At 41.7% G+C, this 27,253-nt stretch overlaps 1 protein-coding gene across 4 annotated transcripts in view; it reads right to left on the bottom strand.

Annotated features, from left to right (window-relative positions):
• The window catches only part of CYRIB (CYFIP related Rac1 interactor B), a 130,100-nt gene that overhangs the window by 66,562 nt on the left and 36,285 nt on the right, over nucleotides 1-27,253 (bottom strand). For 3 of the 4 annotated variants that reach the window (XM_072151188.1, XM_072151194.1, XM_072151189.1), the window contains exon 2: nucleotides 135-244. The exons of the other annotated variant lie outside the window; for it this stretch is intronic. The gene's annotated coding sequence lies outside the window, so the exon portion shown is untranslated. The remainder of the gene's footprint in view (nucleotides 1-134; nucleotides 245-27,253) is intronic. 4 annotated transcript variants of the gene reach the window in all.

The raw sequence follows: 27,253 nt of genomic DNA, 5'->3' as shown, positions 1-27,253 counted from the left end.
TAAAAATTGCATAATTTCATTGGCACTGAAGCTATACCAGGGATGTTAGAAACCACTACATTCCGTTTGAACAGTTAAAATGTAACAACTCACTGTACAATGTATCTTTTCGGAAAAACCTTGTAATATTATACCTGAATACTAAGTGGCAGAATTTGTTGTACAGATCAGTATCCAAAGGCTTCACAGAGATGTCACAATATCCCTGAGCTCCAGCAATAAATCCAGTGTCATAAAGAGGGATCTGGAGGAACAAGAAGAGATTTACTGCACAATCTGCACTTCATTTCATCATTATAACAATATAAGAGGTCGGGACATTATTATTATACCAAATATATATACAGGCAGTCCCCGGGTTACATACAAGATAGGGTCCGGAGGTTTGTTCTTAAGTTGAATTTGTATGTAAGTCGAAACTGTATATTTTATAATTGTAGATCCAGACAAAAAAAAATTTGGCTCCAGTGACAATTGGAGTTTAAACATTTTTTTGCTGTAATGGGACCAAGGATTATCAATAAAGCTTCATTACAGACACCTTACAGCTGATCATTACTATAGTAACATCCAGAGAGGTCACCAGAGGTCAGAGGGGTCTGTAAGTCAGGTGTCCTTAAGTAGGGGACCGCCTGTATATGTATACTGAGATATTGCAGGGGCCGATCCCATGATGCCATCCTCATAAAGATAAAATTAGAGAGATAGGAGCCCACACATGAATAGTGACAGTGTGTAATCACTCCCCTGTCCTGTCTGCCCCCCATCTTTACTCCCCAGGTCACAAGAAAACTTTGGTCTTGGGGTCCCCCTTATTTAATTTCATCCAGATGGCAGAACATCTGCTGTAGTTATAAACCAGGGGCACTTACTCATAGATCCAGGCACCATGACTGCGCTAATATTCTTATACTTGTTCTCCATGGCCTCCTTCCCTCTAAAATAAACTTTTATAATTATGTTAATGAGTCAAAAGGGCTCTGGAGGGCACTACCGGAGTCTCTCCATGCTCTTGCTTCACAGGATATTACACTGTATTTCCCCTCTGCCAGCTGTCATCTCACACAGTGGGAGGGGGAAATGCTCCTGCACAGTATAAAAGCCTGAGATGCACAGGTAACACCTCTGGTAACACCCATCAGAGCTCTTCTGGCTCATTACTATAATGTAAAAAGTTGATTTTAGAAGAATGGAAGCCATGGATAACAAATATAAGAAGATTACTACAGTCCCGGTGCAGGGCCGCACCTGCCATGAGGCGAGTTGAGCATCTCGCCTCAGGCGGCGCGCCTCCTGCTCAACGAGGGGGCGGCATCGTGCTCCCACCGGCCTGCACTGAGCTTCCGAACACCGGACGGGACCACATTGCAGCCCTCCGTCCGGCACCTTGCTCCCCGACGCTGCGCCATTGCATCTTGCGCCAACCCCCAGCCGCCGCCGGCACCTAGCGCCCGCCCCCCGCCGGCATTGAGCTTCCGTCCGGCATGCGGGATTTTAATGCAGGCCAGCGCCACTTTCCAGCCGGGCACCGTGCTCCTGGCCGCCGGCCGACAATGTTCTTTCGCCCCTCCACTCCTCGCATACCTCCGCTCCCGGCTTCCCCTTCGCTCCTGTGTCAACCCCGCTGCGCTCCAGGCTCTCGGCTCCCTGCTCCGACCGCCCCCGCTAAAGTTCCAGGCTCTCTACCCCCGCCTCACCGGCCCGGCTATCGAGTCTTCCCACTCCCGGCTTCCCCACCGCGCCACCGCCGGTGCAGGACAAAGCGCCGAACACAACAGAGAGGTATTTCTGTGTGTGTATATGTATCTGTATATATGTATATGTGTGTATATGTGTGTATCTGTGTATATGTGTGTATATGTGTGTGTGTGTATATGTTTATGGGTGTGTATATGTGTAAATGTTTATATATATATGTGTGTGTGTGTATATGTGTAAATGTTTATATATATATATGTGTGTGTGTGTATATATGTATATATATATATGTGTGTGTATGTATATATGTATATATATATATATGTGTGTGTATGTATATATGTATATATATATATGTGTGTGTATGTATATATGTATATATATATATATGTGTGTATGTATGTATATATGTATATATATATATGTGTATGTATATATGTGTATATATATATATATACGTGTATATATATATGTGTGTGTGTGTATGCTGAATCTACTGTTTGTATATGCAGCATTTGTGATATTTATCAGGGCTTCTATTTTGTACTACATGGCAGTACTCTGTATGCATTGTATACTACATGGTGGTATGCTGTATGCATTTTATATTTAATGGCGATATACTGTATCTATTTTATACTACATGGTGGTACGCTGTATGCATTTTATATTTAATGGCTATATGCTGTATGCATTTTATACTACATGGTGTTACGCTGTATCCATTTTATACTACATGGTGTTACGCTGTATGCATATTATACTGCATGGTGGTACGCTGTATGCATTTTATACCGCATGGTGGTACGCTGTATCCATTTTATACTACATGGTGGTACGCTGTATCCATTTTATACTACATGGTGGTACGCTGTATGCATTTTATACTACATGGTGGTACGCTGTATGCATTTTATACTACATGGTGGCACGCTGTATGCATTTTATACTACATGGCGGCACTCTGTATGCATTTTATACTACATGGTGGTACGCTGTATGCATTTTATACTACATGGCGATATGCTGTATGCATTTTATACTTCATGGTGGTACGCTGTATGCATTTTATACTACATGATGGTACGCTGTATGCATTTTATACTACATGGCGATACGCTGTATCCATTTTATACTATATGGTGGCACGCTGCATGCATTTTGCATTAATGTATTTTTACACCAAACCAATATGATGGTCCTGATATATAACTTATATGGGCGGGGGGGGGGGTCTTTTTATGGCTCGCCTCAGGCAGCAGACAGGCTAGGTACACCCCTGTCCCGGTGCCTGGATCTATAAGTAAGTGTCCCTGGTTTATTATGGTAAATTTCAGCCTTATTGGATTTCTTGTGACCCAGTCATCTAGAGGACCCTTCCTTTCTTAGTTATCTCTGGCAGTCAAAGACATGTTAGGTAATATGTAAGGTGATGTGAGGTAATATGTGAGGTAATGATGCTTATATCATCTGTGATACTCCAGTCACATCCAGACATTATGACCCCGCTCCTTCCAGTCCTCCAGCATCACAATACAATAGACCTACAGCTCCGGACCAATCACCAATAATCAATAATAATAATTCTTTATTTATATAGCGCACACAGATTCCGCAGCGCTGCACAAAGCTTCCCAAGTCTCACGTGACCAGATACAGGGCACATAATGTATAGTAATATTCATGAGGAGGAAGAAGGTAACTTCTTCTCCTTTGTAGGTTTCATTAGCAATCAGTAGAGGTACAGATCAGGACAGAAGCAAAGGAAAGTACTTTGGGTTCCAGACGTTAGGACTGGAAGATCTCCCTCCCATGTCGTCTTCATTTAGGGATCCTGTAAGTCAATGCCAGACCGTTTAAAGAGCCTGAAATATGAACATGACTAAAAATCCTAGACATTTACTTACAACTTGCTGTACAGGAGCACAAAGGTGGGGGCTGAGAGCTGAGGAGTCTGCAGCACAGACAAGTCACATGTTTTTTTGAAATGCATCCAAACCAAAGCCCAACCCCTGGGACTACACAGAGGATTCTGTCAGGGTGCAAGGTAATTTATACCACACAATTATATTGTAAAGCAAATGCTCAGAGAAAGCAGAAAGACACATTTACAATGCAGGTGTCGTGGGCTTCTGTAACCTGTCTTCCCGTTAAAGAGAACATGACTACTTTGTTCCAAAAACAAAACCACATCTATTCACAGTGACGGAAACAGCACTTAACTTACTGGCCTAATGACCAGCATAACTTACTGGCTGCATCTGGTACTGAGATGCAACATCAGACCTATCCTTTGGATCAGGGGGTCTGCAGGTGCAGTGTAGTAAACGGCACCTCCTATAGTGCCCCCTATGTACAGTTGGTAGTAAGACGGTTCGTAGCCTAAATATTTTCCACGTCTTGTCCATAATAACAGTAATCCTCTCTCCAAACCGGTGCTCCAAGTGTTTATCTCATTTTCTTCATCTTTGTAGACGAGTTAATTGTGTCAAGGCGACAGACACAGCGCTGCAGCTGTGCGTGGGTGCCGCCATCCATTCCCTCTGGGTGCTGCCTTCTAGTGAGCATTAGGCACCGGCATATACAGCCGCTCAAGGAACCAGAGTCATGTCTTACATGAACAAGAGCAGACGAGAGGCCAAGGCGTTATTCAGCAGTGCAATGTACCACGCAAGGGAGCTGTTTACTCCCTATCAAGCACAGTGCCGTGCATTGTACAGTGGCAGTGCTTGGTATTGCAGTTCAGCCTCCCTTCAAGTTAAAGGGAACCTACCACCACGAATCTACCTATAAAGGTAGATCGGGTGGTAGGTGGATGTATGGGACGTGAGGATAGCCCTTTTTAGAGCTAATCCTCACGTCGCCGCTAGCGTAGCATAAACTTTATTGCCCTAATATGTAAATTTAATTAAGCGGCTACCGGGGCGTGGAGTAGCCGGACACGAGGCTACACGGCGCGGCTACTCCACGCCCCAGTAGCTGCTTTCCCCCGCCTACCCTGTGATCTTCGGCGCGCAGCTCCTGGCAGCTGCGCGCCCTCGTCCGAGAAGCCGGAGTTCTGCGCATGCGCAGTAACTCCGGCCTCGTTCCCGAGATTGCGCCAGGAGCTGCGCGCCGAAGATCACAGGGTAGGCGGGGGAAAGCAGCTACTGGGGCGTGGAGTAGCCGCGCCGTGTAGCCTCGTGTCCGGCTACTCCACGCCCCGGTAGCCGCTTAATTAAATTTACATATTAGGGCAATAAAGTTTATGCTACGCTAGCGGCGACGTGAGGATTAGCTCTAAAAAGGGCTATCCTCACGTCCCATACATCCACCTACCACCCGATCTACCTTTATAGGTAGATTCGTGGTGGTAGGTGCCCTTTAACTTCAACCAGGCCAAGTCCTGAATCTGGCGCCCCCTGCACACCACACAGGACACTGAACATAGTACATAGTACACAATGCACTGCTGTTGGTAAATGTGCCCCGGTGTGATACATGAGCACAAGATGGAAAACTGAGTAATATCAATGGACTAAAACCACAACTATTCAGGATCAATGATTCACCCCATAGATGTGGCGGCTGTCTATATTACTCATTGTACATTAATACCGATCCATGACCAATAATGGCTTTCTTATAATGTTTCCTTGTCCTGTAAGAAGATACAACCTGACCGGGCCGAGCTGTGGTTTGTTAGTAATCCTGCAAAATCTACACTTCAGTATTACATATCATTACAAGAGGAAAGACACTGAATAACACTTTCATTTTCCTATTACCATCTTACTGTTGTACATAGGGGCAGTATTATAGTAGTTATAGTCTTGTACTTAGGGGGCAGTATTATAGTAGTTATATTCTTGTACATAGGGGGCAGTATTATAGTAGTTATAGTCTTGTACTTAGGGGGCAGTATTATAGTAGTTATATTCTTGTACATAGGGGGTAGTATTATAGTAGTTATAGTCTTGTACTTAGGGGGCAGTATTATAGTAGTTATATTCTTGTACACAGAGGGCAGTATTATATTAGTTATATTCTTGTACATAGGGGGCAGTATTATAGTAGTTATATTCTTGTACTTAGGGGGCAGTATTATAGTAGTTATATTCTTGTACATCGGGGGCAGTAGTATAGAAGTTATATTCTTGTACATATGGGGCAGTATTATAGTAGTTATATTCTTGTACATAGGGGGCAGTATTATAGTAGTTATATTCTTGTACATAGGGGCAGTATAATAGTAGTTATATTCTTGTACATAGGGGGCAGTATTATAGTAGTTATATTCTTGTACATAGGGGGCAGTATTATAGTAGTTATATTCTTGTACATAGGGGGCAGTATTATAGTAGTTATATTCTTGTACATAGGGGGGCAGTATTATAGTAGTTATATTCCTGTACATATGGGGCAGTATTATAGTAGTTATATTCTTGCACATAGGGGGCAGTATTATAGTAGTTATATTCTTGTTCATAGGGGGCAGTATTATAGTAGTTATATTCTTGTTCATAGGGGGCAGTATTATAGTAGTTATATTCTTGTACATAGGGGGCAGTATTATAGTAGTTATATTCTTGTACATAGGGGGCAGTATTATAGTAGTTATATTCCGGTACATAGGGGGCAGTATTATAGTAGTTATATTCTTGTACATAGGTGTCAGTAATATAGTAGTTATATTCTTGTACATAGGAGGCAGTATTATAGTACTTATATTCGTGTACATAGGGGCAGTATTATAGTAGTTATATTCCTGTACATAGGGGGGCAGTATTATAGTAGTTATATTCTTGTACATAGGGGGCAGTATTATAGTAGTTATATTCTTGTACATAGGGGGCAGTATTATAGTAGTTATATTCTTGTACATAGGGGGCAGTATTATAGCAGTTATATTCCTGTACATAGGGAGCAGTATTATAGTAGTTATATTCTTGTACATAGGGGGCAGTATTATAGTAGTTTTATACTTGTACATAGGGGCAGTATTATAGTAGTTATATTCTTGTACATAGGGGGCAGTATTATAGTAGTTATATTCTTGTACTTAGGGGGCAGTATTATAGTAGTTATATTCTTGTACATCGGGGGCAGTAGTATAGAAGTTATATTCTTGTACATATGGGGCAGTATTATAGTAGTTATATTCTTGTACATAGGGGGCAGTATTATAGTAGTTATATTCTTGTACATAGGGGCAGTATAATAGTAGTTATATTCTTGTACATAGGGGGCAGTATTATAGTAGTTATATTCTTGTACATAGGGGGCAGTATTATAGTAGTTATATTCTTGTACATAGGGGGCAGTATTATAGTAGTTATATTCTTGTACATAGGGGGGCAGTATTATAGTAGTTATATTCCTGTACATATGGGGCAGTATTATAGTAGTTATATTCTTGCACATAGGGGGCAGTATTATAGTAGTTATATTCTTGTTCATAGGGGGCAGTATTATAGTAGTTATATTCTTGTTCATAGGGGGCAGTATTATAGTAGTTATATTCTTGTACATAGGGGGCAGTATTATAGTAGTTATATTCTTGTACATAGGGGGCAGTATTATAGTAGTTATATTCCGGTACATAGGGGGCAGTATTATAGTAGTTATATTCTTGTACATAGGTGTCAGTAATATAGTAGTTATATTCTTGTACATAGGAGGCAGTATTATAGTACTTATATTCGTGTACATAGGGGCAGTATTATAGTAGTTATATTCCTGTACATAGGGGGGCAGTATTATAGTAGTTATATTCTTGTACATAGGGGGCAGTATTATAGTAGTTATATTCTTGTACATAGGGGGCAGTATTATAGTAGTTATATTCTTGTACATAGGGGGCAGTATTATAGTAGTTATATTCTTGTACATAGGGGGCAGTATTATAGTAGTTATATTCTTGTACATAGAGGGCAGTATTATGGCAGTTATATTCTTGTACATAGGGGGCAGTATTATAGTAGTTATAGTCTTGTACATAGGGGGCAGTATTATAGTAGTTATATTCTTGTACATAGGGGGCAGTATTATAGTAGTTATATTCTTGTACATAGAGGGCAGTATTATGGCAGTTATAGTCTTGTACATAGGGGGCAGTATTATAGTAGTTATATTCTTGTACATAGGGGACAGTATTATAGTAGTTATATTCTTGTACATAGGGGGCAGTATTATAGTAGTTATATTCTTGTACATACGAGCATTATTATAGTAGTTATATTATAGTACATAGGAGGCAGTATTATAGCAGTTATATTCCTGTACATAGGGAGCAGTATTATAGTAGTTATATTCTTGTACATAGGGGGCAGTATTATAGTAGTTTTATACTTGTACATAGGGGCAGTATTATAGTAGTTATATTCTTGTACATAGGGGGCAGTATTATAGTAGTTATATTCTTGTACATAGGGGGCAGTATTATAGTAGATATATTCTTGTACATAGGGGGCAGTATTATAGTAGTTATATTCTTGTACATAGGGGGCAGTATTATAGTAGTTATATTCTTGTACATAGGGGGCAGTATTATAGTAGTTATATTCTTGTACATAGGGGGCAGTATTATAGTAGTTATATTCCTGTAGATAGGGAGCAGTATTATAGTAGTGATATTCTTGTACATAGTGGGCAGTATTATAGTAGTTATATTCTTGTACATAGGGGGCAGTATTATAGTAGTTATATTCTTGTACATAGGGGGCAGTATTATAGTAGTTATATTATAGTACATAGGAGGCAGTATTATAGTAGTTATATTCTTGCACATAGGAGGCAGTATTATAGTAGTTATATTCTTGTACATAGGGGCAGTATTATAGTAGTTATATTCTTGTACATAGGGTGCAGTTTTATAGTAGTTATATTCTTGCACATAGGGGGCAGTATTATAGTAGTTATATTATAGTACATAGGGGGCAGTATTATAGTAGTTATATTCTTGTACATAGGGGGGCAGTATTATAGTAGTTATATTCCTGTACATATGGGGCAGTATTATAGTAGTTATATTCTTGTACATAGGGGGCAGTATTATAGTAGTTATTTTCTTGTACATAGGGGGCAGTATTATAGTAGTTATATTCTTGTTCATAGGGGGCAGTATTATAGTAGTTATATTCTTGTTCATAGGGGGCAGTATTATAGTAGTTATATTCCTGTACATAGGGGGCAGTATTATAGCAGTTATATTCTTGTACATAGGGGGCAGTATTATAGTAGTTATATTCTTGTACATAGGAGGCAGTATTATAGTAGTTATATTCTTGTTCATAGGGGGCAGTATTATAGTAGTTATATTCCTGTACATAGGGGGCAGTATTATAGTAGTTATATTCTTGTACATAGGGGGCAGTATTATAGAAGTTATATTCCTGTACATAGGGGGCAGTATTATAGTAGTTATATTCTTGTACATAGGGGGCAGTATTATGGTAGTTATATTCTTGTACATAGGGGGCAGTATTATGGTAGTTATATTCTTGTACATAGGGGGCGGTAATATAGTAGTTATATTCTTGTACATAGGGGGCAGTATTATAGTAGTTGTGTTCTTGTACATAGGAGGCAGTATTATAGTAGTTATATTCTTGTACATAGGGGGCAGTATTATAGTAGTTATATTCTTGTACATAGGGGGCAGTATTATAGTAGTTATATTCCTGTACATAGGGGGCAGTATTATAGTAGTTATATTATAGTACATAGGGGGCAGTATTATAGTAGTTATATTCTTGTACATAGGAGGCAGTATTATAGTAGTTATATTCTTGTACATAGGGGGCAGTATTATAGTAGTTATATTATAGTACATAGGGGGCAGTATTATAGTAGTTATATTCTTGTACATAGGGGGCAGTATTATAGTATTTTTATTTCTACAGCTTATTCTCACATTTTCTGAGCACTGACTTCCCCTTTAATGATATTGATATAGAATAAGGCACTTAATAAGAAAGGAAGAGACGGGAGTTTAGTTCTAACAAAGATCTTGAGAGACAAAATGTTTGTGAAGTTGTGACAAGTCGATTGATTGACTCCTCGTGGGCGATCAATGTGTTTATTCAGTACATGCACTCTCGGCGCGGCCACTCCCCGTGTTTGCAGTGTGTGCCTGGCACTAAGCTCAGCCCCGGCAGCTCCTCTTAATTATTCATGTACGGCTCGACTTCAATAAGCCTCTCTGACCCTCTCTGCTTTCTAATGATCTCTGTGAAAATCAATTTCTCCAGTCAAGAAAAAGCCAGAAAACTGACAGGGCACCGGATCCACTTAAAGGGACCCTGCTTCATGTAACAGTATTTCTGCACTTTATTATACTGTATCAAGCAATGTTCAGCAACTTTTTTTTATACTTTGTTTCCATTAACATTTCCGCACTAATGACATTATATATCCTGATCACTTTAGATCACAAAAGCGGGGGGTCCACCGCTGCCCCATGTAAATGTATGCCCAGCCACGGCTCTACTCAGTTTAATGGGACTTTGAATATTTTTCACCATTAAACTCTTTCTGAGCCTTTTATCCATCCACACCGGCACTCGCCAGGTTTGTCCTCTCTCCCCGCTCCGATGCGTGCTAGTATTAGACACCTCCTGGACACCATCCAATACATCCCGGACCCCAGAGGCATTTGCGTAGCGGGAACTAAGTGCACATGCTCAGATTTGCTGATGACCTATTGGTCTACATTACAGATTCCCGATCCCCCCTTCCTGTCCTGATGACTGAATTGGATAACTTTGGCCACTTATCCAACTTTAAGGTCAACATGATGAAGTCGGAGGCACTTAACATTTCCCTCCCAGCCTCTGAAGTATCCTCCTTGAGATTTGGTTTTCCTTCTCTCTGAACCCCCCAAGCAGCCCGGTGGTATTAGATATCTAGGGATACAAATTTCCAGGGACTTAAACTTGAACATGTCAACCCCCTCCTGTCCAGATTTATGGTAACCTGGGGAAAGAAAGAAATCTCCTGATTCGGGGGGCTCAACATCTTCAACATCCAGCTGCTGATAACTCTTGCCTCTTGGGCTTCCAAGACATGGGTGACCTTGGCACAATGAGTAAGTCCCAGCGTTCCACTCTTCCATGGACATGGTCCACGGCCAAGCGGGACTCCATACCCACCTTCTTCACTACTTAAATACTCTATAGATCCTACAGGAAAGTGAACGGGGTCATTCCCTCATCAAACCTAAGTCACCCCTTCTCCTAAATGTGGACTTCCCTCCTTTTCAACCTGGGATGACTGGCAGCCCATTACTCAATGGTTCTTGTGTCAAACCCTTCAGGTCTTCACACGTGTTAGCTGGTCGGGCTCTCCAACCTCTACAGTTCCTGGTTCCTAATGAGCCTCTCATCTCCAGTATAATCAGCTCAAACACTTCGATAAATCACACTAACCTTTCCCACACTCTGTCAGACTGTGCTGGGCCCCCACTTCCACCCTCTCTCTACACTGTACATAATGCAGTCTGGATCCCTCCCCCTTTTACAGTAAGGATTGGGGTAAATCCTTCTCCCCAGCGCAGTGGTCCAAACGTTTCTCCCTTTGCAGGGGTCTGTAATCGCCACCATTGTATAATTGTGGTGTCTCTTTAAATCTGCACAGAACATTCATCAATGTCACAATGGCTTCCTTCTCTTATCGTGTGACAATCTTACATTAGATACATCCTCTATTCACACTCAGAGCCACATTCACAAGTCCGCTGGTTTCCTGTGGGTTCAGGACCTTTCATCTCATTGCTGCCCTTTTCTGGTTCAGCTCCACTATATTACATGATCTGTATTGTATACAATGTAACACAGCAGTGTGCATGCTCCATAACCCTCTATATTACATGATGTGTATTGTATACAATGTAACACAGCAGTGTGCATGCTTCATAACCCTCTATATTACATGATCTGTACTGTATACAATGTAACACAGCAGTGTGCATGCTCCATAACCCTCTATATTACATGATCTGTACTGTATACAATGTAACACAGCAGTGTGCATGCTCCATAACCCTCTATATTACATGATGTGTATTGTATACAATGTAACACAGCAGTGTGCATGCTTCATAACCCTCTATATTACATGATCTGTACTGTATACAATGTAACACAGCAGTGTGCATGCTCCATAACCCTCTATATTACATGATCTGTACTGTATACAATGTAACGCAGCAGTGTGCATGCTCCATAACCCTCTATATTACATGATCTGTATTGTATACAATGTAACACAGCAGTGTGCATGCTTCATAACCCTCTATATTACATGATCTGTACTGTATACAATGTAACGCAGCAGTGTGCATGCTTCATAACCCTCTATATTACATGATGTGTATTGTATACAATGTAACACAGCAGTGTGCATGCTTCATAACCCTCTATATTACATGATCTGTACTGTATACAATGTAACACAGCAGTGTGCATGCTTCATAACCCTCTATATTACATGATCTGTACTGTATACAATGTAACACAGCAGTGTGCATGCTCCATAACCCTCTATATTACATGATCTGTATTGTATACAGTGTAACACAGCAGTGTGCATGCTTCATAACCCTCTATATTACATGATCTGTATTGTATACAGTGTAACACAGCAGTGTGCATGCTCCATAACCCTCTATATTACATGATCTGTACTGTATACAATGTAACACAGCAGTGTGCATGCTTCATAACCCTCTATATTACATGATCTGTACTGTATACAATGTAACACAGCAGTGTGCATGCTCCATAACCCTCTATATTACATGATCTGTACTGTATACAATGTAACACAGCAGTGTGCATGCTTCATAACCCTCTATATTACATGATCTGTATTGTATACAATGTAACACAGCAGTGTGCATGCTCCATAACCCTCTATATTACATGATCTGTATTGTATACAATGTAACACAGCAGTGTGCATGCTCCATAACCCTCTATATTACATGATCTGTATTATATACAATGTAACACAGCAGTGTGCATGCTCCATAACCCTCTATATTACATGATCTGTACTGTATACAATGTAACACAGCAGTGTGCATGCTTCATAACCCTCTATATTACATGATCTGTACTGTATACAATGTAACACAGCAGTGTGCATGCTTCATAACCCTCTATATTACATGATCTGTACTGTATACAATGTAACACAGCAGTGTGCATGCTTCATAACCCTCTATATTACATGATCTGTACTGTATACAGTGTAACACAGCAGTGTGCATGCTTCATAACCCTCTATATTACATGATCTGTACTGTATACAATGTAACACAGCAGTGTGCATGCTTCATAACCCTCTATATTACATGATCTGTACTGTATACAGTGTAACACAGCAGTGTGCATGCTTCATAACCCTCTATATTACATGATCTGTACTGTATACAATGTAACACAGCAGTGTGCATGCTTCATAACCCTCTATATTACATGATCTGTACTGTATACAATGTAACACAGCAGTGTGCATGCTTCATAACCCTCTATATTACATGATCTGTACTGTATACAATGTAACACAGCAGTGTGCATGCTTCATAACCCCCTATATTACATGATGTGTACTGTATACAGTGTAACACAGCAGTGTGCATGCTTCATAACCCTCTATATTACATGATCTGTACTGTATACAATGTAACACAGCAGTGTGCATGCTCCATAACCCTCTATATTACATGATGTGTACTGTATACAGTGTAACACAGCAGTGTGCATGCTCCATAACCCTCTATATTACATGATCTGTATTGTATACAGTGTAACACAGCAGTGTGCATGCTCCATAACCCTCTATATTACATGATCTGTACTGTATACAATGTAACACAGCAGTGTGCATGCTTCATAACCCTCTATATTACATGATCTGTACTGTATACAGTGTAACACAGCAGTGTGCATGCTCCATAACCCTCTATATTACATGATCTGTACTGTATACAGTGTAACACAGCAGTGTGCATGCTCCATAACCCTCTATATTACATGATCTGTATTGTATACAATGTAACACAGCAGTGTGCATGCTCCATAACCCTCTATATTACATGATGTGTATTGTATACAATGTAACACAGCAGTGTGCATGCTTCATAACCCTCTATATTACATGATCTGTACTGTATACAGTGTAACACAGCAGTGTGCATGCTTCATAACCCTCTATATTACATGATCTGTACTGTATACAGTGTAACACAGCAGTGTGCATGCTTCATAACCCTCAATATTACATGATGTGTACTGTATACAGTGTAACACAGCAGTGTGCATGCTCCATAACCCTCTATATTACATGATCTGTACTGTATACAATGTAACACAGCAGTGTGCATGCTCCATAACCCTCTATATTAAATGATCTGTACTGTATACAGTGTAACACAGCAGTGTGCATGCTTCATAACCCTCTATATTACATGATCTGTACTGTATACAGTGTAACACAGCAGTGTGCATGCTCCATAACCCTCTATATTACATGATCTGTACTGTATACAGTGTAACACAGCAGTGTGCATGCTCCATAACCCTCTATATTACATGATCTGTACTGTATACAGTGTAACACAGCAGTGTGCATGCTCCATAACCCTCTATATTACATGATCTGTATTGTATACAATGTAACACAGCAGTGTGCATGCTTCATAACCCTCTATATTACATGATCTGTACTGTATACAATGTAACACAGCAGTGTGCATGCTCCATAACCCTCTATATTACATGATCTGTACTGTATACAATGTAACACAGCAGTGTGCATGCTCCATAACCCTCTATATTACATGATCTGTACTGTATACAGTGTAACACAGCAGTGTGCATGCTTCATAACCCTCTATATTACATGATCTGTACTGTATACAGTGTAACACAGCAGTGTGCATGCTCCATAACCCTCTATATTACATGATCTGTACTGTATACAATGTAACACAGCAGTGTGCATGCTCCATAACCCTCTATATTACATGATCTGTACTGTATACAATGTAACACAGCAGTGTGCATGCTCCATAACCCTCTATATTACATGATCTGTACTGTATACAGTGTAACACAGCAGTGTGCATGCTCCATAACCCTCTATATTACATGATCTGTACTGTATACAATGTAACACAGCAGTGTGCATGCTTCATAACCCTCTATATTACATGATCTGTACTGTATACAATGTAACACAGCAGTGTGCATGCTTCATAACCCTCTATATTACATGATCTGTACTGTATACAGTGTAACACAGCAGTGTGCATGCTTCATAACCCTCTATATTACATGATGTGTACTGTATACAATGTAACACAGCAGTGTGCATGCTTCATAACCCTCTATATTACATGATCTGTATTGTATACAGTGTAACACAGCAGTGTGCATGCTTCATAACCCTCTATATTACATGATCTGTATTGTATACAGTGTAACACAGCAGTGTGCATGCTCCATAACCCTCTATATTACATGATCTGTACTGTATACAGTGTAACACAGCAGTGTGCATGCTTCATAACCCTCTATATTACATGATCTGTACTGTATACAATGTAACACAGCAGTGTGCATGCTTCATAACCCCCTATATTACATGATGTGTACTGTATACAGTGTAACACAGCAGTGTGCATGCTTCATAACCCTCTATATTACATGATCTGTACTGTATACAATGTAACACAGCAGTGTGCATGCTCCATAACCCTCTATATTACATGATGTGTACTGTATACAATGTAACACAGCAGTGTGCATGCTCCATAACCCTCTATATTACATGATGTGTACTGTATACAATGTAACACAGCAGTGTGCATGCTTCATAACCCTCTATATTACATGATCTGTACTGTATACAATGTAACACAGCAGTGTGCATGCTCCATAACCCTCTATATTACATGATGTGTACTGTATATAATGTAACACAGCAGTGTGCATGCTCCATAACCCTCTATATTACATGATGTGTACTGTATACAATGTAACACAGCAGTGTGCATGCTTCATAACCCTCTATATTACATGATCTGTACTGTATACAGTGTAACACAGCAGTGTGCATGCTCCATAACCCTCTATATTACATGATCTGTACTGTATACAATGTAACACAGCAGTGTGCATGCTCCATAACCCTCTATATTACATGATCTGTACTGTATACAATGTAACACAGCAGTGTGCATGCTCCATAACCCTCTATATTACATGATCTGTACTGTATACAGTGTAACACAGCAGTGTGCATGCTTCATAACCCTCTATATTACATGATCTGTACTGTATACAATGTAACACAGCAGTGTGCATGCTCCATAACCCTCTATATTACATGATCTGTACTGTATACAATGTAACACAGCAGTGTGCATGCTTCATAACCCTCTATATTACATGATCTGTACTGTATACAATGTAACACAGCAGTGTGCATGCTCCATAACCCTCTATATTACATGATCTGTACTGTATACAGTGTAACACAGCAGTGTGCATGCTCCATAACCCTCTATATTACATGATCTGTACTGTATACAATGTAACACAGCAGTGTGCATGCTTCATAACCCTCTATATTACATGATCTGTACTGTATACAGTGTAACACAGCAGTGTGCATGCTTCATAACCCTCTATATTACATGATGTGTACTGTATACAATGTAACACAGCAGTGTGCATGCTCCATAACCCTCTATATTACATGATGTGTACTGTATACAATGTAACACAGCAGTGTGCATGCTTCATAACCCTCTATATTACATGATCTGTACTGTATACAGTGTAACACAGCAGTGTGCATGCTCCATAACCCTCTATATTACATGATCTGTACTGTATACAATGTAACACAGCAGTGTGCATGCTCCATAACCCTCTATATTACATGATCTGTACTGTATACAATGTAACACAGCAGTGTGCATGCTTCATAACCCTCTATATTACATGAGCTGTATTGTATACAATGTAACACAGCAGTGTGCATGCTCCATAACCCTCTATATTACATGATCTGTACTGTATACAGTGTAACACAGCAGTGTGCATGCTCCATAACCCTCTATATTACATGATCTGTACTGTATACAGTGTAACACAGCAGTGTGCATGCTCCATAACCCTCTATATTACATGATCTGTACTGTATACAATGTAACACAGCAGTGTGCATGCTCCATAACCCTCTATATTACATGATCTGTACTGTATACAATGTAACACAGCAGTGTGCATGCTTCATAACCCTCTATATTACATGAGCTGTATTGTATACAATGCGGTTGTGTTCACATTAGTTTAGGTTCTTTGTTCCATCATAAATGATAGACAAAACTTAAAAGACTTCAATCATAAGTCTCATCAAAATCAAGATATTTAGACAAATTTCACCCAATTTTCATGTAATATGGTGATGATCCCTGTACAATTGTCATGTAGGACAAGTGATACTTCTACAGCCGTGCGGTCTACAGTCCTCAGCTCTAGAAGCTCGACCTTCCCGCAGTAGGAATCCCCTGACACTTCATCTAGGATGAGGCTACACAGATGCACTCGCTGCACGGCTCTGCACCAGGGGCTGACGTGCATCAACATTCATCTATAGGACTTTAAGGTAAGAGAAGTGGGAAAACGTAGGGAATGCAGAGGAGGAGGAATGTGCAGAGGAATTTATGGGATACAGAGGAACGTGCGCAATGTTTATGTGGAATTTATGGTGGACAAGGCATAGTAGGTAATTATTTCTGTTATTAAAGGGGTTTTTTCGAGAAAAATAAACAGGAAAACTGAAAAAATGATACTTCCCTTTGTTGGGCACCTGGTCCCACGTCATGGGACCACCTGGTCAGCACATGGTCACCACGTGGTCACCTGTTCTTCTGCACTGCCAACAGGAACCCAAAGAACCAGGATTCACGGGACCTACACTGTCCTCTTGTGGCATAGGGGAAGTGGCATCCCTGTCACATTTTTGCCCACTGATTGGCAGAGTCTTGTCCATTGACCCCCTGGCACTTCTAGCCCCAATGGCATCATCTCAGGAAGCTCCCAACTGAAGACCAATAAGGCGTCTATGTCTCAGACTACAGACTATACCCCGATGCTATAAATACTTCTGCCGCTCAACATCTGAACCTTTCACTTCTTCTATCCATACGTGCGGTTAGATCATGTCTCCCTACAACCTCAAAGTGTGCCACAAAGGTCTATGGGGCTTTAGAAGGTGGGGTGCTGTATGGAGGCACTGGAGGACCTATAGCTCCATAGCATATGTGCTACACGTGGGCTAAGATCTATACTTGTACCACTAATACCACCATACAGCAACCCACAATTTTCTGCCACGAAAATCCATCATGATAAGCCAGAGACACTTACTAATAGATCCAGGCCCCGGGACTGTGGTATCTTCTTATATTTGTTATCCATGGCCTCCTTCCTTCTAATATCAACTTTTAATTATGCTAATGAGCCAGAAGGGATCTGGTAGCTTCACATGCTGTTACACTGTGCAGGACACTACCCCCTTCCCACTCTGTGAGATTATAGCAGGTTGAGGGAGAGGGTAGTCCTGAGGAAAGGGAAAGGGAAGGGTGCTCGTGCACAGTGTAAAAGCCTATGAAGCTAAAGCACAAAGGAGCACTGGTGATATCCACTAGAACAATACAGACTCATTAGCATAAGTTTGATTTTAGAGGGAAGGAGGCCTTTTTTTTAACTATGCTGAGAAAGCTAGACTTAAAGGGGTATTCCAGGAATATAAACGTCTGATACAAAAACCCATAATGATATAATTAAATGAATATAACAAAACTCAATGTCATTAGTCACAAAATGGAACTAAAATAGTTTGATTTTATGATTCACAAAAGTTTATGGCCTGATCACCGTGATGGCCGTCACTGGAAACTACAAGTCCCATGATTGCTTAGTTCTCAATAACTCCTCCTCCTTCTTATGTAATGATGTAACAGACTGTCCTGTTCTGTTACCATAGTAATGATGTGTAACTGCCAGTGGCGTAACTAGAAGCTGATGGGCCCCAGTGCAAAGTCTGTGCCAGGCCCCCCGACTATAATGTATGGTTTATAGTAATAGTCTTCTCATATGGGAAAGTGACACCATAAGAGCCCCCTAAACATTTTGGGCCCGGGTGCGACCTCAACCTCTGCACCCCCTCAAGTTACGCCCCTGGTAACTGCCATAACCTCACTGAGATGACGTCTCAACCCCAACACTGGCCATACTGGATGCACTGCAACCAACCGACTACAGCCAAACACAGTGCTGATCACATGACCTGCCCTGGACACTTGGAAGGCAGGAACATTTGGCTCAGGCAATCAAGTAGGAAATTGCCTGAGCCAACGGTTCCTTGTTTCATCGAAACCTGAGGATTAGAAGGAGTTCAATATAAGCCACAGAACTGGGATTTGCTTCATACTAAATACTAGACAGGAGCGTAACTACATTGGTAGCAGCCATAGCAGCCGCTATGGGGCCTGCAGTATCAGGGGGCCCCGTCATCCGACCTGACACAATAAAGAATGGAGGGTGTGCACCATTATATACATATTGTACTGCACATGTCCAGCATAATATGTATATAACATATACTGTGATGTATATATGCAGTATCTGTGATGTGTATATGGTGTCTGTATACCCTGTATGTGAGTATGTTGCATATGGCACTGTATATATGTGTATATGCACATGAGTGTATTTATATGTGTGAGTATACTAATATGTATATTTTTTTAAGTGGGTAGGGGGGCCCCATGGAGTAGCCTGATAGGGGGCCCTGTCTCTCCTAGTTACTCCACTGATACCAGAACATACTTAATTACCACCTATAGCCGATCACCCGTAGACCCAAAACAAGGCAAGGAGCACCCTGCAGATACAAGTGCATTGTATATTTTCCGCACATTCTTAACCAGCTGAATAATGTAATATTCTCATAGACTCGCTGAGAAGCCGTTGTGTCTGCTGCGGCTCTTCTCACATTAACATAATATTACATCCGACAGAGTGACCTGGATTCCAGGACAAGTATCAAGTTCTCTGCTAGGATTCAAGACCGTGTTCACACTGAGTTCTCACCTCACCGAAACATGAGTGGGAGTTATGGGGAAAGCTAATGATGAAAAATCCTTAAAGGGAACCTACCACCACAAATCTACCTATAAAGGTAGATTGGGTGGTAGGTGGATCAATGGGACGTGAGGATAGCCCTTTTAAGGACTAATCCTCACGTCCCTGCACTTTTTTGATAACTTTTATTAGATATATATTCAAATTTACTTATGCGGCTACTGGGGCGTGGAGTAGCCACATCTGAGGTTACACGAGGCGGCTACTCCACGCCCCGGTAGCCTCTTTTCCCCTCCTACTCACCCATCTTCGGCGTGCAGCTGCTCGTAGCTGCGCGCCCTCGTCCGGCGATCCTGACGTCTGCGCATGCGCAGAAGAGCAGGCCCGCGCCTGCGCGTCACTGCTCCGAAACAGGCGCGGGGGCAGGATCGCTGGACGTAGCTGCGCGCCGAAGATGGGTGAGTAGGAGGGGAAAAGAGGCTACCGGGGCGTGGAGTAGCCGCCTCGTGTAACCTCAGATGCGGCTACTCCACGCCCCAGTAGCCGCATAAGTAAATTTGAATATATATCTAATAAAAGTTATCAAAAAAGTGCAGGGACGTGAGGATTAGCCCTTAAAAGGGCTATCCTCACATCCCATTGATCCACCTACCACCCAATCTACCTTTATAGGTAGATTTGTGGTGGTAGGTTCCCTTTAAATCAAAGTTTACCAAGAAAGTTTAACTCTGGAGGATCTATCCAGTCATTAGGTCCCTGCAGGGTTATTACACCATAGTGAAGGTGTTACAAGCAGTGCTGTCTAAGTGTCCTCCCTGGATATCACCCTCTAACCCTAATAAAGGGATCTGAGCTTTGCCGCAGGGAGGCCACCAGGTTGCTACCTCTTGAAGTGGTCTTAATGTAGGTAACAGCTGGTTCAGGGCCGATAGACACCAGTGCAGAGCACCAATAGACTAACAAAAGAGTAGTCAGGAATAAGGTGAGGTCAGGGCAATGGGTGATAAGAACACAGATGAAAATCAAGTCACAGGTCAGGGCACACATCACAGATAGGAAGTCGTAACTCTCCATGCTGTCGCTTCACTGGCAGTTACACTGCGCACGAGCACTGCCCCCTCCCACTGTGTGAGATAAGAGCAGAAGAAGGGAGGGGGAAGTGCTCATGCACAGTGTAACAGCATGTGAAGCTGCAGCAGGGAGGAGCTCTGGTAACACCCCCGTCAGAACACTTCTGGCTTATTAGCATAATTATAAAAGTTGATTTAAGAAAGAAGGAGGCCATGGATAACAAATATAAGAAGATTACCACAGGATGGATTTTACTGGTAGATTTTTTTTAAGTTTATTCAACAGGTATGAGCACCCCCTTGCCCCTGCTGCAGAGGGCACTATCATGGCTCAGTGTTTGACAATCCCATGGTCTTATACTACAGAGTGCTCATTGGTTTACATATGGAGCTGTTGCTGGGTCGCTGTATGTTGGTATTATTGGTATATGACGGTATATGTATTGCATACGTGGCAGCTTATGGAGCTGTTATTTAGGCAACTGTAAGCAGTTGTCACCTGTCCAACCCATGGCACTATACTGTATTATTAGCCGCAGGATGGAGGTCCGGTGCCAACGTAGGGTCAGCCCTGGGGATAATATACGAAGATTGCGCCAATCCTATAGAGAAGGAAGGTCATTCCACAAACGCAGCACAAGATGAAGACGAGTTCATAGGAGACATGAAGATCCTGCGGCTACAGACGTATTGTATACATTGTATTCTGTTACATGATGCATCACAGATCTCGCCTCTCCCTGTATCTCCGCTCTACATCTTGTTCTTCCTCCTCTGGGCTCCAGCTAAAATACATCCCTATTGTTCCCATATACCGAGCAAGAACAAAAAGTACAAGATGAAAGGCAGCAGAAGCTTGTGGAGAGACGTGGCATAGATCCGGCGGGGATGGATTCATACGGGATGAAAGCTTCTCCGTCACAATGCACAACAATACGGGGAATAGTGGGAACGGGTTTGTTTCAGGGCATAGAGGGGGTTATAGAGGTGACTGGAGCGGAAGAAGTACCGTATTTTTCGGACTATAAGGCGCACAAAAAAATTCTTTGATTTTCTCAGAAATAAAAGGTGCGCCTTATAGTCCAGTGCACCTTATATATGAACCGTACTTACAGACTACAGCTGCCTTGAGCTGTGCACAGGTCTGCCACCTGCTGGTCATTCATCCTAATAATCAGGTGCGCCTTATATATGACCCGTACTTACAAACAGCTGCCTTGAACTGTGCACAGGTCTGCCACCTGCTGGTCATTCATCCTTATAATCCGGTGCGCCTTATATATGACCCGTACTTACAGACTACAGCTGCCTTCAACTGTGCACAGGTCTGCCACCTGCTGGTCATTCATCCTAATAATCAGGTGCGCCTTATATATGACCCGTACTTACAAACAGCTGCCTTGAGCTGTGCACAGGTCTGCCACCTGCTGGTCATTCATCCTTATAATCCGGTGCGCCTTATATATGACCCGTACTTACAGACTACAGCTGCCTTTAACTGTGCACTGGTCTGCCACCTGCTGGTCATTCATCCTTATAATCAGGTGCGCCTTATATATGACCCGTACTTACAGAGTACAGCTGCCTTCAACTGTGCACAGGTCTGCCACCTGCTGGTCATTCATCCTTATAATCAGGTGCGCCTTATAATCCAGTGCGCCTTATATATGAACCGTACTTACAGACAACAGCTACCTTGAACTGTTCACAGGTCTGCCACCTGCTGGTCATTCATCCTTATAATCCGGTGCGCCTTATAGTCTAGTGTGCCTTATATATGAACCCAGACGTTTTAGCAGGCATTTATTGATGGTGCGCCTTATAATCCGAAAAATACGGTATACATAATGCAGCAGTCACCCAGAGCAGCGCTCAGCGCCCCGAGAGCCGTTTCTACTACAGATCTTATTCACTTATCATCTGCAGTCTAAAAGTATTTTTGGGAACGTGTTTGGGGACAAGTGCTTGGCCGGGCCCCACCTCCACTGGTCCAAAGAAGTGGAGAACCAAAACAGCAACCAAACTGTGGAACTTGCACATGCAGAAAAGATCCTTTAAAGGGCACCTATCACCAGGATTTACCCCTCTGTTAGCCCCTTCGGGTACGGGATGAAATGTTCTTTATAGAATTCACTATTTTATGTGAAATCTCATCCGTCTATAGAGATTCTCCTCCGAACTCAGGCAAAAATGACTCTTCTCACCTCATTTTCACATGAGATGATTCAAGTGTGTCACTTATGAAGCCCCTCTCTTCTCTTCTATAACAACTAGAAACATATTACAGATAAGAATCTCATCTTTCAGATCCCATCAGGCTTATGGTACTATGAGCTAAAGAACTGGACCGTTAAAAAATAGGCAGGAACTGGATCTTTATTTGCAGCTTCATTTCCAACTGTGTATTTGGCTGCCTATCCAGTTCTGTAGCTCACAAAGCCATAAGCCTGATGTGTTCCATAAGATAAGATCTGTATCTTTACTATAATGTGTTTCTAGGTGCTATGGAACAGAAGATAGTGGCTTTTGAAGTGACACTCCCCCTTGACTCATTTCATGTGAAAATGAGGTGAGAAGAGTCATATTTGCCCAACTTGAGGGGAAATTTGCCCCTTCTCTCCCCTCCATGCCCCCTGACATGGAGCTTTTGGAAAAAGGGAAAAATAATGGAATAATTGAAGATACGCCAGCATTTGCAATTATGTGGCAAGTCACCTCAGGCTCCCTAAACCCTAAAAGTCCTACAGATGTCAAGGGATCAAAGGTCGAGCTCACAAACCTGTTCTTCCTTGTTCCTTAAAGGGGAACCTTTAACCTTAAACTGAATCTAATCTTTCAGAAAACATTGGTGGCTCTGAGAGCTACAGAGAAACAGAAATTTGATAAACTTAGTTGAAGATAGGGGTGTCTGAATTGAGACCCCCCTGCAGTCTCTAAACTTGACTGTTGAGATTTTGGAGGAGATTTCTTTATAAGTAAACATGCAAGTTATTTTGGGAGTTTAATGGGGTCAAATTTGGTGACAGGTTTAAAGGAGTTTCAATTAAAGGGGTTTTTTCTACAAAGCAAAGTTTGGCCTTATCCACGGGATAGGGCCTAACTTGCTGATGAGTGGGGGGGTCTCAGTGCTGAGACCCCCGCAGATCGCAAGAAGGAGGGGTCTCTAATGGAGCAGACGGCCGTGAATGACCACCAGGAGTCAGACCCCCTGTGATCAGTCACTTATATCCTATTATTGGACCCATGAGATTAGTGCAAGGTCCAGCTTTAGCATGTAGTGTGTAGATGTCAGTCTGTTAGCCATATGTGTGTATCCGTGTTCATGTTTCATGTTTCCTCCTCTGCTTATTTGCATGCCGCACTATAAAAGCCGCTACGGAGATGATATAATGAGATTATATGATGTTCTGCTCGGTATTAATTCCCTTCCTAGACTGGTGGACGGGATCCAGGAGACGAGCCCTTATCTTCCCATCATCTGCATGTATCTGCTGCTGCTCACTACCCATTAGGGCAATTACATAAGAACATTACACGCGGCTCAGTAACATTGTATACGGGAAGGATACAAAGCCCATTATACACATGGAGGTTCTAGAAGATAATATCACACGGGCAGAACATCTCACATAGTCACAAAAACAAAAATATGAACTAGGCTGCCGTCTTCTTAAAGGGAAGGTGTCAGATGGTGTGACCATACAGTACTGAAGCCAGTGTTATGTACTGACCCTGTAATTAGACCTTTGTGTATATTGTTAGTAGCAGCAGAACTGTGAAATATGGATTTATGTTCCACGATTGTAGCTTCTCCATGTGCACTGGGAGGTGTACTCACACTGCTGTGCTCTGTGCTCTCTTCTGTCACTGCCACTGCCCATGAAGAGATATGTAGCTCTGTGCCTGGAGAGATGTGTGATTAGACCTTTGTGTATGTTGTTAGTAGCAGCAGGACTGTGATACATGGATTTATATTCCAAGATTATAGCTTCTCCATGTGCACTAGGGGTGTCCTTACACTGCAGTGCTCTGTGAGCTCTTCTGTCAGTGTTAGCCACTGTCCCTGTAGAGATGTGTAGGTATTGCCCCAGGAGAGATGTGTGATCACACCTTTGTGTATGTTGTTTGTAGCAGCAGGACTGTAAAATAAGGATTTGTATTCCAGGAACATAGCTATTCCAAGTGCCCTCGGGGCATATCCTCACACTGCTTTACTCTGTACTCTCTGCAGCCACTGTTTGTCACTGTGAGATGTATAGGTATTGTCCTTGAAGATATCTGTAATCAGACCTCTGTCTATGCTATTAGTAGCAGCAGGACCGTGAAATAAAAATTTATATTCTAGGATTGTAGCTTCTCCAAGTGCACGTGGGTGTATCCTCACACTGCTGTGCTCTGTACTCTCTGCAGTCAGCCACTGTCCCTCAAGAGATGTGTAGGTATTGTCCCTAAAGAGATATGTAATCAGACCTTTGTGTATGTTGTTAGTAGCAGCAGGACTGTGCTGTGATCTATGGATTTGGGGTGGGTGTCCTCACACTGCTGTGCTTTCACCTCTTTGCATACAACTGCTCCTTACCATTCCCTGATTAAATCTGCAATATTTGTGAATCATATTTGATTGCTCCTGTCATCCTCATATTGGGTGTCAGAGCCAATGTAACCCTCCAGGGTCCCAGAACCAGAACTTCCACTGTTTGTGATATGATGAATGTTTTTTTGTTAAAAAAAACATGTAATTCTGCAAGTCCTGACAAATTGACAACCTCCACTGTTCTGGCACTTCTCTCTTAGGGACTACTTTGCCAAGACTTTGGGGATATAAAAGGATGTAGAAGGTTCTGGATGTACACGGAGAAGGATCCAGATACATTCTCAGATGTCTCGCAGGAGAAGGAGACATTTCTTTACTATTCAGCCAAAAACAGGGACCGCTAATTCCGCCGCTTGGTAATAAAAGCACAAGTGCTGTGTGTAGCGCGGCCAGCCCAGCTGCTGATCAGCGTGATATATGGAACACGGAGCAGAGAAATATCTAGCACAGGACATAGAAAAAAACTCCATTGTGTTCCTGAGCAACGTCTGGCGGCAGCGTCCTCACGGGAGGGGAAACTTTATGAAAAATAGACATTTATAACAAAACTATATTTAGTCACAAGGGGAACTGTAAATAAATTAATAAGGGGCACTGTCTTTAATTAATGAGGGGGCACTGACTAACAAGGGGGACCTGTATAGAAATTAATTGAAGGAACTGCATAGTGGGTGGTGGGGCTGTACATAAATTAATGATTAGGCAATGTATATAAATTAATGAGAGGGCATAGCGTAGTGGAGGGGCTGTATATACCTGTAAATTAATTAGGGGGGGGACTGTAAATAAATTAACAAGGGGGCACTGTATAGAAGGGGCTGTATATAAAGTAATGAGGCTGCACTGTGTAGCGAAGGGGATGTATACAAAGAACTTAGGGGCCACTGTATAGAAAGGCTGTATATAAATCAATGAGGGGTCACTTTATAGTAAAGGGGCTGTGCATGAGTAAATTAAGTGGTACTCTATTGTGTGGGCTGTATATAAAATAATAGAGCAGCGGGGGAGAATATAAATTAATGAGGGGGCACTGTATAGCCGAGGGGTTGTATATAAATTAATAAGGGGGCACTGTATAGCTGAGGGGATGTATATAAATTAATAAGGGGGCACTGTATAGCTGAGGGGTTGTATATAAATTAATAAGGGGGCACTGTATAGCGGAGGGGTTGTATATAAATTATTAAGGGGGCACTGTATAGCGGAGGGGTTGTTTATAAATTAATAAGGGGGCACTGTATAGAAGGGGTTGTATATAAAATAATAAAGCAGCGGGGGAGAATATAAATTAATAAGGGGGCACTGTATAGCGCAGGGGTTGTATATAAATTAATAAGGGGGCACTGTGTGGCTGAGGGGTTGTATATAAATTAATAAGGGGGCACAGTATAGAAGAGGGGTTGTATATAAATTAATAAGGGGGCACTGTATAGCGGAGGGGTTGTATATAAATTAATAAGGGGGCACTGTATAGCGGAGGGGTTGTATATAAATTAATAAGGGTGCACTGTATAGAAGGGGTTGTATATAAAATAATAAAGCAGCGGGGGAGAATATAAATTAATAAGGGAGCACTGTATAGCGGAGGGGTTGCATATAAATTAATAAGGGGGCACTGTATAGCGGAGGGGTTGTATATAAATTAATAAGGGGGCACTGTATAGCGGAGGGGTTGTATATAAATTAATAAGGGGGCACTGTATAGCTGAGGGCTTCTATATAAATAATAAGGGGGCACTGTATAGCTG

This window comes from Engystomops pustulosus, chromosome 5 (genome assembly GCF_040894005.1).
Source record: "Engystomops pustulosus chromosome 5, aEngPut4.maternal, whole genome shotgun sequence".
Classification (NCBI taxonomy): Eukaryota; Metazoa; Chordata; class Amphibia; order Anura; family Leptodactylidae; genus Engystomops; species Engystomops pustulosus.
The sequence above is the reverse complement of the archived record's forward strand: the minus strand, read 5'-3'. Positions and strand labels throughout refer to the sequence as shown.